At 43.6% G+C, this 11,423-nt stretch overlaps 1 long non-coding RNA gene across 1 annotated transcript; it reads left to right on the top strand.

Moving 5' to 3' along the window:
* Positions 1–2,643: 2,643 nt before the first annotated feature.
* LOC132536191 (uncharacterized) lies at positions 2,644–8,285 on the top strand. Its single transcript, XR_009547856.1, has 3 exons — positions 2,644–3,123; positions 8,029–8,060; positions 8,148–8,285. It is a non-coding gene; the product is annotated as an uncharacterized LOC132536191 (long non-coding RNA).
* The last annotated feature ends 3,138 nt before the right edge of the window (positions 8,286–11,423 follow it).

Genomic DNA, 11,423 nt, shown 5'->3' with positions numbered 1-11,423 from the left:
GTTCCTAGGAACTTATGTCTTAGTAATCTTTGCTTGAGCTTATTAGCTAACATGGAGGTGGACTAACAATATTGTCTGAAAAGATGGTGTCAGAGTTGAGAGTAGTACTAGAAATCAGGATTAGGGTAGAGAGTTGCTTGCAAATTTAACAAAAATATATAAATGCAATTAACTGTTTACCTCAGTGAGCTAACCTGGGGCTCATATCTATTCATGTTTAGCACTAGAGCCTCTGCAACCTCCAAGTCCCTGTCAGGCTTAGCTCACAGTTGATAATCACATCTGAGAACATTCTAGGATACACTCACTTCAGAATCAGTCTTCTTTGAGTGGCAGAATAGGATAATCCAGCCTCCCTTTGGAGAGTAGTTCATAGTGAAGGTATGGTCCTTAGAAGCCCACAGAAGGGCTTATGATGTTGTTCCTAATAGATATGACCAGTGATAATAGAGAGAGGTCTAGGGGAGAATCTATGGGGTATTCAAGGATTCCCTGTCTAGGACTCCAGGTGATGATAACATGGCCTAATGGTGGCCAAAAAGGTCATAGATAAGTGAGCTAGTCTCTTGCCCTTATTTGTAGCCCCTTTATCTGATAAGATTAGACTTTCTCCCCATGTTGAGTGTAATTTGTTGTATCCAAACCAGTATTGGATTTATGGAATAGGGCCTCATGTTGGGGAGGAAATAGACCTAGGATTTTAGTGAGGTCTTAGTTAGCCTCAAGTTTTTCTTCAGTTACTTGATTAATGATTTTTTTTTAATACCAGAGCAGTGCTCAGTTTTGGCTTATGGTGGTATGGGGGGTTGATCTTTGGTCATTAGAGTCTGATTACGTAACCATTATGCTATCTCCCCCTCGTTTTTTAATTATTCTAATAATGGTTGTCATAGGGACAGTACTTGTCCTTTACTTGATGTGTAATTTTTGCCTGTATATCTCTTGGCCAGTTGTATAGTGTCTCTTCTAAAATTAACCTAAGGGTAACAATAATGCTGATGCTCTGTCAGAAGAGATTTAAAAAGATGGAAGACTATATCGTACTTAAATTCTTTTTGAGTTATTTGATACTCAACTACATAAAGTGATTGAGAGAAGTGAAGTAAGGGGTAGGAGAGGATGGTGTATAAGCCTAAATAATAAATATGTGATTGGAGAATTTATGATGACTTCTTTAGGACATTCTACTAGAATACCAGGCTTATGCTATCTAAGTCTAATCATAAAGGGCTATTTATTAAGCACTTTTACTTTGAGGTATATAATTGTCCCTTGCTTATACTAGGTACATGTAGGCCCTTGCCTGTATTTAATATCTGTAATTTTGTTAGAATATTTGCCATCTGGAAACGAACTAGGTAGTCCCATGCAAACACAGACTTTCAAAGTTTTACTTTGCTTATTAAATGCAAGAAGCAATGGCTACTACTCAGATGGAGAACCTTAGTCATATGCCAGGACCCTGAGTTCCCACCCATACAAATAGCTAGCCTGAGGAAGTCTGGAGGGATGTTCCCAGATACCTCGAGTTGGGAGACTATCCAGTGTATCACTGATCAGAACTCCAGCAAAGATTTTATGGATAAAACCACATGTAAAGGAACAAGAAGATCAAAGATGTTTTTAGTTGAACATACATCAGGAACAATTGTCAAGGTACAAATTACTTTCAAGGTAGGAGAGACACCAAGAATGTGTTGGCCTTACTTATGATAGTCTTCTCTTACTATGCACTTTTTTGATGCTCCAAGAAATATTTGTTTATTCTTAGGTCATTTTCTGCACAAACCCCAAAGCCCTCATGGAAGGAGTCAAACATCAGAGTTACAGATAGTTAATATTTTTTTTAAAAAATTTAAAAATGCATTTATTTATTAATAGTGAATTTTCCTTCCTTTTATTTTATTTCTTTAATGTAATTTTTACCAGAGCATTATTCAGCTCTTGCTTACAGTGGGGCAGGGGATTGAACTTGGGTCATTGGAGCCTCAGGCATGAGAGTGATTGCATAACCGTTATGCTATCTACCCTTTGCCCTTTTAATCTTTATTTATTGGGTAGAGACAACCAGAAGTCAAGAGGGAAGGGGGTGATAGAGAGGGAGAGAGACAGAGAGACACCTGCAGCACTGCTTCACCACTCCCAAAGCTCTCCCCCTGCAGGTGGGGACTGGGGGCTCAAACTGGGTCCTTGCACATTGTAATACATGTGCCCAACCAGGTGCACCACCACCTGGCCTCGTGACAAAGAAAAGAAAGCTTCATGGAACTCATTGTGACACCTGTGTCAGTACCCCCAGCCATTGGTACTGACCAGGAGTGGGAATATTACCTGCTCAGAGGATTCCAATGCATTGACATCATTGTTTCTTAACCAGGAGGAACAGGGGCTCCCACAGCACCCATTCCACCAACTGAGAAAGAGACCACAGGCACAGAAGAGGGCACCACAGCAGGACAGTCCAATCAGGGCTCTAGGACCACTTGACCAGGCTCTCCAGGCAGTGCCAGTGGCTCCACTGTGTCTGGATCATCTGTGGCAGGGCAACACACCAAGGCTCCATCATCCCAGGGCTCTGGCACAACTGGACCAGCACCTAATGACTCTGGAAAAACAGGGCCACCTGAACAAAGCTCTGGGACCTCAGGCAAGCCTCAGTAAGGATGTCAGTCCACAAGCTCATCTGTCCATCGACCTGGCACCTCTCAACCAGCTGCAGTGCAGACTAGAACCACTGGGCTATCTGTCATGGAGGCAGGAACCACAGGGTAATCCGTGCAAGACTCCAGGACCACCCGGCCTGGCTCAGCAGGCAGTAGCAGTGGATCCACTGGGGCTGGAACAGCAGGAGCAGGGCGCCAGACCACGGCTCCATCATCCCAGGGCTCTGGCACCACTGGACCATCTTCTGTTGTCTCTCAGACTTCAAGCCAGTCTAAGGAAGGATCTGAATCCACAGGCTCATCTGTCATAGGATCTGATTCCACTTCAACCTCCTTGGTGTACCCATGGGCACCACTGGATTCTCTTCTACCCTGCTGGGCACTACTGCTTCCTCGGTGGGCATTGTCACAACCACAAGAGTTTTTCCTCAGGGATCCTCTGCTGACACAGCTCCAGCAGGTAAGCCTACACACAGTATATACAAACGTCTTTTTTTCCTTTACATTCTCTCTTAGGTATTTTCAGGCCATTTTGAGCTGTTAATGGCTTCCTGAGTCTTCTTAAAATAATGAAGCTTTCATAGTCTAAGTCAGGTCAGCATATATTCATCATTTATACATCATGTTCTGTTTAGTCTTTTTTTTAATTTCATTATTAGAAACAGAAAGAAATTGAGATGGGAGAGGGCCATAGAGGAGAGAGACAGACACCTGCAGTTCTACTTCACCACTCGTGAAGCTTCCCTACTGTAGATATGGACTAAAGGTTTGAACCTGGGTCTTAGAGCACTGTAATATGTGTGCTCAACCAGGTACACCACGACCTGGCTCATCAGGTTCTGGTCTTTTAATTTATCAATATATTATTTAGAATTGTGCTAGTTGTTCTTATTTAACCCAACATTACAATGAAATTATTTTAAATGCTTGCAGATAATTCATCTACATAACAAGTTTATTTTTACCCTAACCCTTGTGATACATGCTCTTTAGTTTCCCCCCTCTTTCAAATGGAATTCTCGAGAAATAATATTTTTAGGTTTAATGAGGACTGAAGCTTAGGCTGTCTAGTCTCCAGTCCTGTTCTCAGCCCCTACCCTCCTCACTCCAGTGGCTATAGGAACAAACTGTGTATAGCACATACATCCAACCACACTCTGCCTCTGGAACTTGCAGTGCAAAAGCAATGATTATTAAATGTGACTCAGTTATTCTTCCATAAGTAGAATGTACTATCCACTCTGTTTTATGCTTAATAATAATAAGATGTAGCACAGCCCTCACTTAGTAGCTTGGTTCACTGTGTTATCAATACTGCAGGCTTTATTTCCCCTTTTCATTTGTGATTAATGGTGGTTACAATCTATTAAGATTAGAATATGTAGGTCCATGACATACTCCTTATCACTGGTTTTTTTTTTTTCACCTATTTCAAACAATTAATCACTTCTGGCCTTTCCACTGCTACTCAGTGATGGTGGAGTATAGCCAAGTTTGTTACCTACATGAGTGTAGATTTGTCACACATAAACTCAACCAAGAATTAGAAATTTCAAGCTTTTTAAAAAATATATTTATATTTTCATTCCCTTTTATTGCCCTTGTTGTTTTATTGTTGTATTTTTTATTGATGTAATTATTGTTGGATAGGACAGAGAGAAATGGGGAGAGGAGGGCAAGACAGAGAGGGGGGAGAGAGACACCTGCAGACCTGCTTCACTGCTTGTGAAGTGACTCCCATGCAGATGGGGAACCGGGACTGGAACTGGGATCCTTACGCTGGACCTTGCACTTGGCGTCACGTGTCCTTAACCCACTGTGCTACTGCCCAACTCCTGAAATTTCAAACTTTATTCAGGAAAATTGAGAACAGACATTTTAGAGTACATGTGTGGAGAGAAAGAGAGAGATAGAGAAAGAAAGAGAGAGATCGAGAAATGAGTGTGGGAGTAAGTTACTGATATGTTGAGGGCCCCATGTTAGCAGAGCTAGAAATGGCCTGTAACAGAGCCTTATCAACTCCCAAGCCCCGCCTCCACCCTCTTTCTAAGCCATGCCCATACCTGTTGCCACTCCCATTTCCTGTGCATTCTTTACTTTTTTAACAATTTTATTTATTCATTTATTTTCCCTTTTGTTGTCCTTGTTTTTTATTGTTGTAGTTACTATTGTTGTTGATATCATCGTTGTTAGATAGGACAGAGAGAAATGGAGAGAGGAGGGGAAGACAGAGGGGGAGGGAAAGGTAGACTCCTGCAGACCTGCTTCACCACCTGGGAAGGGACTCCCCAGCAGGTGGGGAGCTGGGGGCTGGAACAGGGATCCTGACACTAATCCTTGAGCTTTGTACCACCTGTGCTTAACCTGCTGCACTACTGCCAGACTCCCCCATTCTTTCCTTTCTTCCCCACTGGCTTGGGAAACATGTTCTGGCAGTGGTGCTCCAGGGAGTGTCTATACTCCCCAGGTTCTCCCTATCCATTCTCTGACCTGAGCAGCTCTAAGGGGCAGCACACCTGAAGACACACGGTCTGTTAATGCCCCTCCCAGAAAGTGAGAGTATCAAGGATGTAACACGGGAAGCCTCTCCTTAAAACAGGGCTGTGGTCCAGGAGTGGGCGTGGTGGGTGGAGCATCTCACCTGTGGACCTGAGGTCCTAGTTTATTCCTGCCATCTCGGGTGCTACAGGGATACTGTGCCCTCTGTATCTGTCCCTTGAGGTCCCCTTCATTAATACATATGTCACTGTAACCACAGGACTGTCATTTATACTTAAGACTCAGTTACCATTGCTATTAGAGCTGCTTCTGACCTCTGTATACTCCAGGAATCTGAGCTGTGGATGCTAGGATAGAGAGTCAGTATTCAGGGGCTGGGTGATGGTGCCTGTGGTAGAGTGCATATGTTGCTATGAACAAGGACCCCACCTGCAGGGGAAGCTTCACGAGTGGTGAAGCAGGTCTGCAGGTGACTCTTGGTCTGTCTCACTCTCTATCTCCCCATCTCTCTCAATTTCTCCTTATCTATCTGCTAGCAGAGTAAATATATATATATGTCCTACAGCAAGGGCAACAAAAGGAAATAAATACTTTTTTTAATTTCGAAAAAAAAGGTGTAAAAAAAGAAAAAGTGGACAGGGGTAGATGGCATAATGGTTATACCAAGAGACTCATGCTTGAGGCTCACAGGTCCCAGGTTCAATCCCCCACACCACCATCAGCCAGAGCTGAGCAGGGTTATCTATAGTCCTATGTTTTCTAGTCAGACAAAAGAAGTGGGTTTCATGACTTGAGTGAAAATACAGCTTAACTACTGCTTCATGAAATCAGATGCTATCGACAAAAATCTTGAAAAAAAATCTCAGTGATATATATATATATATATATATATTTTTTTTTCCTCCTCCAGGGTTATTGCTGGGCTCGGAGCCTGCACCATGAATCCACCGCTCCTGGAGGCCATTTTTTTTTTCCGCCTTTTGTTGCCCTTGTTGTAGCTTCGTTGTGGTTATTATTATTGCCCTTGTTGATGCAATTTGTTGTTGGATAGGACAGAGAGAAATGGAGAGAGATGGGGAAGACAGGGAAGGGGAGAGAAAGATAGACACCTGCAGACCTGCTTCACCGCCTGTGAAGCGACTCCCCTGCAGGTGGGGAGCCGGGGGCTCGAACCGGGATCCTTACGCCGGTCCCTGCGCATTGTGCCACATGCGCTTAACCCACTGCGCCACCGCCCGACCCCCAGTGATATTTTTAAAACTAGGTAACTTATCCCCCCCCCCTTTTTAAGCCCTGAATTGTAGCAAGACACATTTGTATGGTCAGAATTTAGTTAGAAAAGACAGACACCTGCAGCCCTGCTTTACCATTCGCAAAGCTTTTCCCTGCAGGTGGAGACCAGGGCCTTGAACCCAGGTCCTTGCGCACAGTAGTGTGTGTGCTTAACCAGGTGGACCACTGCCTGGCCCCCTAAAGAGGACAGTTTCAACATAAGTGTTTAAAATTCACTGCTTGCCCAGAATTTGAAAACTGAGAAAGCCCTTGGAACTGATCCTTAAGAAGTCTTGGGTGACCTGTAGGTTTACAGAGGCAGAATTTGGATTGTAAAACAGTAAAAAGTGGTAGCTAGAAGATCTAGTGACCACTCCCAGAAGCAACCAAGAATTACCCTTTACTTAAAATTATAGAATAAGACATGGGGGCCAGGCAGTGGTGCGCCTGGTTAAACACACATTACAGTGCACAATGATCTGGCTCCAAGCCCCTGGTCCCCACCTGCAGGGGGGAAGCTTCACAAGTGGTGAAGCAGGGCTGCAGGTGTCTCTCTGTCTCTGTCTCTCTCTATCTCCCTCCCTCTCCCTTCTCATTTTTTCTCTGTCCAATAGTAAATAAATAAATAAAGTGGAAAAAAAGGAAGTATAAAAATAAGACATGAGGGGCCAGGTGTTGGTGCACCTGGTTAAGCACACACATTATAATTTACATGGATCTGGTCCCCACCTGCATGCGGAAAGCTTTGCCAGTGCTGCAGGTGCCTCTCTATCTCTCTCTCCTTTTTTATCTCTCCCTCTCCTCAATTTCTCTGTCTCTATTCAATAATAAAAATATTTTTAAAACTGATTTTTAAAAAGATAAAGGAAAATAATAAAGGGGCCTGGGCAGTAGTACACCTGGTTAAGTGCACATAGTACTAAGTATAAGAACCCAGTGAAGGATCTGGGATTGAACCCCTGGCTCCCCACCTGCAGGGGGAAGCTTCACAAGCAGTGAGGCAGGTCTGCTGGTCTCTTCCTCTCCTCTCAGTCTCTCTGTTCTTTTTTATTTTTTATTTATTTAAGAAAGGAGACATTAACAAAACCATAGAATAAGAGGGGTACAATTCCCATAACCTAATCTCCACATCCCACCCCCTCCCCTGATAGCCTTCCCACTCTCTATCTCTCTGGGAGTATGGATCCAGGGTCCTTGTGGGTTGCAGAGGGTGGAAGGTCTGGCTTCTGTAATTGCTTCCCCGCTGAACATGGGCCTTGACATGGGTTGATCCATACTCCCAGTCTCTCTGTTCTATCAAATAAAAATGGCCACTAGGAGCAGTGGATTTGTAGTGCAGGCAGAGAGCCCTAGCAATAACCCTGGAGGTAAAAATAAAAAGAAAATTAATTAAAATAAGACATGTGCTCATGCATGCTGACTAGGATGGTTTCTTCCTGGTAGATGGGCGTCATTTATGCACCTGTGGGAGCACATACTCAGGGACTCTGAAAGCCAAGGCCATTGGCCACTATCGCTGCCTGATCATTATCCACAAATAACCTGTTGCATGTTGCCAGATGTAACCTCCATTTTATTAACTTCATATTAACAGTGTGCCGTGGTCCACTGGGAGAAGAAAAAGTGGTGAGTATCCCATTTCTCTTTGCTTGAGTCCACACTTGCTGTCACCCCTCACTTGAATAACATGTGTCCACCTGACATGACCCATAGCCTGGAGACACATGGACGGCCAACTGCCACCAGTGCACCTGCATGGCTGCCAGGTCTGTGGACTGCAGACCCCGGGAGTGCCCCGCCCCACCCACATGTGGAGCCGGAGAGAAGGTGGTCACCTTCTCATCTAGTGATACATACCTGCTATGACATTGGACACTATGGTGAGTCATACCAGCATGTTTAAAAAAATATTAATAAAAACTTCAGAGGGTCATATAGCATAATGGTTCAGCAAAAAGACTTATTCCTGAGGCTCCTAGGTCCCAGGTTCAAAACCCCACACCAACATAAGCCAGAACTGAACAGTTCTCTGGTAAAACAGAAAAAGGAGGGGGCTGGTGGTGACACACTTGGTTGAGCGCACATGTTACAAGGTGCAAGGATGTGGTTCAAGTCCCCATCCCCCACCTACAGGGGGAAAGCTTTGTGTCTCTGTCTCTTTCCCTCTCTACCTCTCCTTACCCTCTCGACTTCTAGCTGCCTCTATCCAATAAATAAAAGTAATAAAAAATTAGAAATATTAAACCAGCATGTTTGAACTGAAGGGCCTAGTTTACTTTTGCATACCTAGGAGATATTTATTGAGCTACTTGTACGCGGTGCTTATGTGACGTTTACCATCCTAAGAGATGCTAATAGATGCTCTGTTTACTGGGCTCAAGACCCTGTTCCCACCTGCACAAGTGGTGGAGCTGTGCTGCTGGTGTCTCTTTCTCTCTCCCTCTCTTCTTCTGTGGCTCACCTCAAAGGGCACCAATAGGGTTGGTCACTAAGTACCGGGCATGGAGGTTCTGAGCCAGTGTCCCAAAAAGACATGCTTTATGACATTCAGATCTGTGAGCTGGAAATCTGTGGTTGTGACTAGAGGAAATAGGTGACCCAATTCTCAGAGATCAGAGAAGAAAACCCAGAGAGACCAGAACCTCATGTTATGTAAATAACAGCACAACATCTTCAGGATTGGATTCTGACAACTGATTTGTCATCTTGGAAAGTTGTTTCATGTTTTGTTTTTTTTTTGCAGTTAAAATCAGATTCCTTTATTGTATCAAAGTATAATCTGAGTTTTACAAAGTATTTTCCATATATATATTTTTTTTTTCTTCCCATTATTTTTACCAGAGCACTGCTCAGTTCTGGATGATACTGCTGCAGGAGATTTAACCTGGTACTTTAGTGTCTCAGACATGAGAGTCTCTTTACATAACCATTAAGCCATCTATCCCACCTGTATTTTACATTTCTTAGAGGAGAAATACAATTTAACATGTTGTATAAAGGTAATATAATCTTCTAATTAATTAATTAATATTGAAAGCATATAGTTATGAGGGAAAACATTTAATTTTTTAAGGACCACTATCAAGCAATCCTAAAAAACAGATGATTCTCAAGTTGATACCACTATAGTTTAACTCTTGATACTATCAAAACATCTAAAAGGTATGTGGTGGAGCTGGGAAGACAGTTAAGTGGTTTTGCTAAAAGACTTTCACTCCTGAGGCTCCAAAGTTCCAGGTTCAGTTCCCAGCAGCAATATCAGCCAGAACTAAACAGTATTCTAGTAATCAACAAACAAATTAAATGAAAAATAATAGCATATAAAGAAAAAAAAAGAGTGGGTGTCGGGCGGTAGCGCAGTGGGTTAAGCACACATGGCCCAAAGTGCAAGGACTGGCAGAAGGATTCCTGTTCCAGCCTCCGGCTCCCCACCTACAGGAGAGTCGCTTCACAGGCGGTGAAGCAGGTCTGCAGGTGTCTCTCTTTCTGTCCCCCTCTCTGTCTTCCCTCCTCTCTCCATTTCTCTCTGTCCTATCCAACAATGACGAGATCATCAACAACAACAATAATAACTACAACAACAGTAAAACAAGGACAAAAAATGGGAAAATCAATAATAAAAAATAAAAATGGAAAATGGAAAAAATAGCCACCAGGAGCAGTGGATATGTAGTGCCAGCACCCAGCCTGGGGGCAAAAAAAAATTTTTTTAACTGTGAAAAAAAAACATTAAGAATGGGGAGTCGGGCAGTAGCACAGTGAGTGAAGCGGAAGTGGAGCAAAACCCAAGGACCAGCTTAAGGATCCTGGTTTGTGCCCCCAGCTCCCCACCTGCAGGGGAGTCGCTCCACAGGCAATGAAGCAGATCTGTAGGTGTCTATCTTTCTCTCCCCCTCTCTGTCTTCCCCTCCTCTCTCCCTTTCTCTCTGTCCTATCCAACAACTATGACATCAATAACAACAACAATAATAATAACAACAAAAAACAAGGGCAGCAAAAGAGAATACATAAATAAATATTTTAAAAATTAAAACTATAACCCCTTGGATTTTAAATTGACAACTTATTTATCACACTGAAATTATCATCTACCCTTCCTAATTTTTAGTTTCCAAAGGTGATCTGACTGGAGAATAGATGAGTTTGGTTTTTTATAAAATCTTTTTAATATATATATTTATTTTCCATTTGTTGCCCTTTTTTGTAGTTATTTGTTGTTATTGATGTCATTGTTGTTGGATAGGACAGAGAGAAATGGAGAGAGGAGGGAAAGACAGAGTGAGGAGAGAAAGAGAGACACCTGCAGAACCTGCTTCACTGCCTGTGAAGCATCCCCACTACAGGTGGGGAACCACGGGCTCCAACTTGGTTAGATCTGGTAGTACAGCATATGGTGAAGGCTGGGGCTGTCTGGGGTCTTCAGGCATGAGAGCTGCTGCCTTACAATCTCTACTAGCCAGGTTTTAACCTGTCAGTCTGTCTGAGTGTGTGTGTCTGTGTGTGCTCAGAGCTCACCTCTAGTAGTCTCAGAGCATGGGTGGCAAGGTAGCCTGCCTCACCTGCAACTTATGTACAGAGAACGTAGCTAGTCAGGGCAAGCCAGCTAGCCCAGATTCTGGCTAAACAAGAAAGCATATGCAAAGGGAATCTCATGTCTAAATCTCCTGAGTTCCCTATTCAATCCCATGCATCACTATCTATCATCCGGGGGAAGCTGGGGCACCCCTCAGAATTCAGGGGCATGAGCCTGTCAAGTCACGTTTGGCTACCTACTCCGCCTCCAGGCTCTCAGTCCACTGCTCAGGGCAGCAGATTACAAGCACAGACAGTACCCAGAAAGAGCTGTTTCAACATAGATGGGAACTGTATTTCAGCAAACAATAGTGGATGAACCCGGTCCCTTACACCTACCCTTTGGGTCCGGCTAAGGCAATTGCTCCTGTGGCCTCACATTCCTGATCATGGTGTCCTGGTGTCCACACATCACAC

The sequence above is a fragment of the Erinaceus europaeus genome, assembly GCF_950295315.1.
Source record: "Erinaceus europaeus chromosome 6 unlocalized genomic scaffold, mEriEur2.1 SUPER_6_unloc_39, whole genome shotgun sequence".
Lineage (NCBI taxonomy): Eukaryota > Metazoa > Chordata > Mammalia > Eulipotyphla > Erinaceidae > Erinaceus > Erinaceus europaeus.
This window is presented reverse-complemented; position numbering and strand designations above follow the sequence as displayed.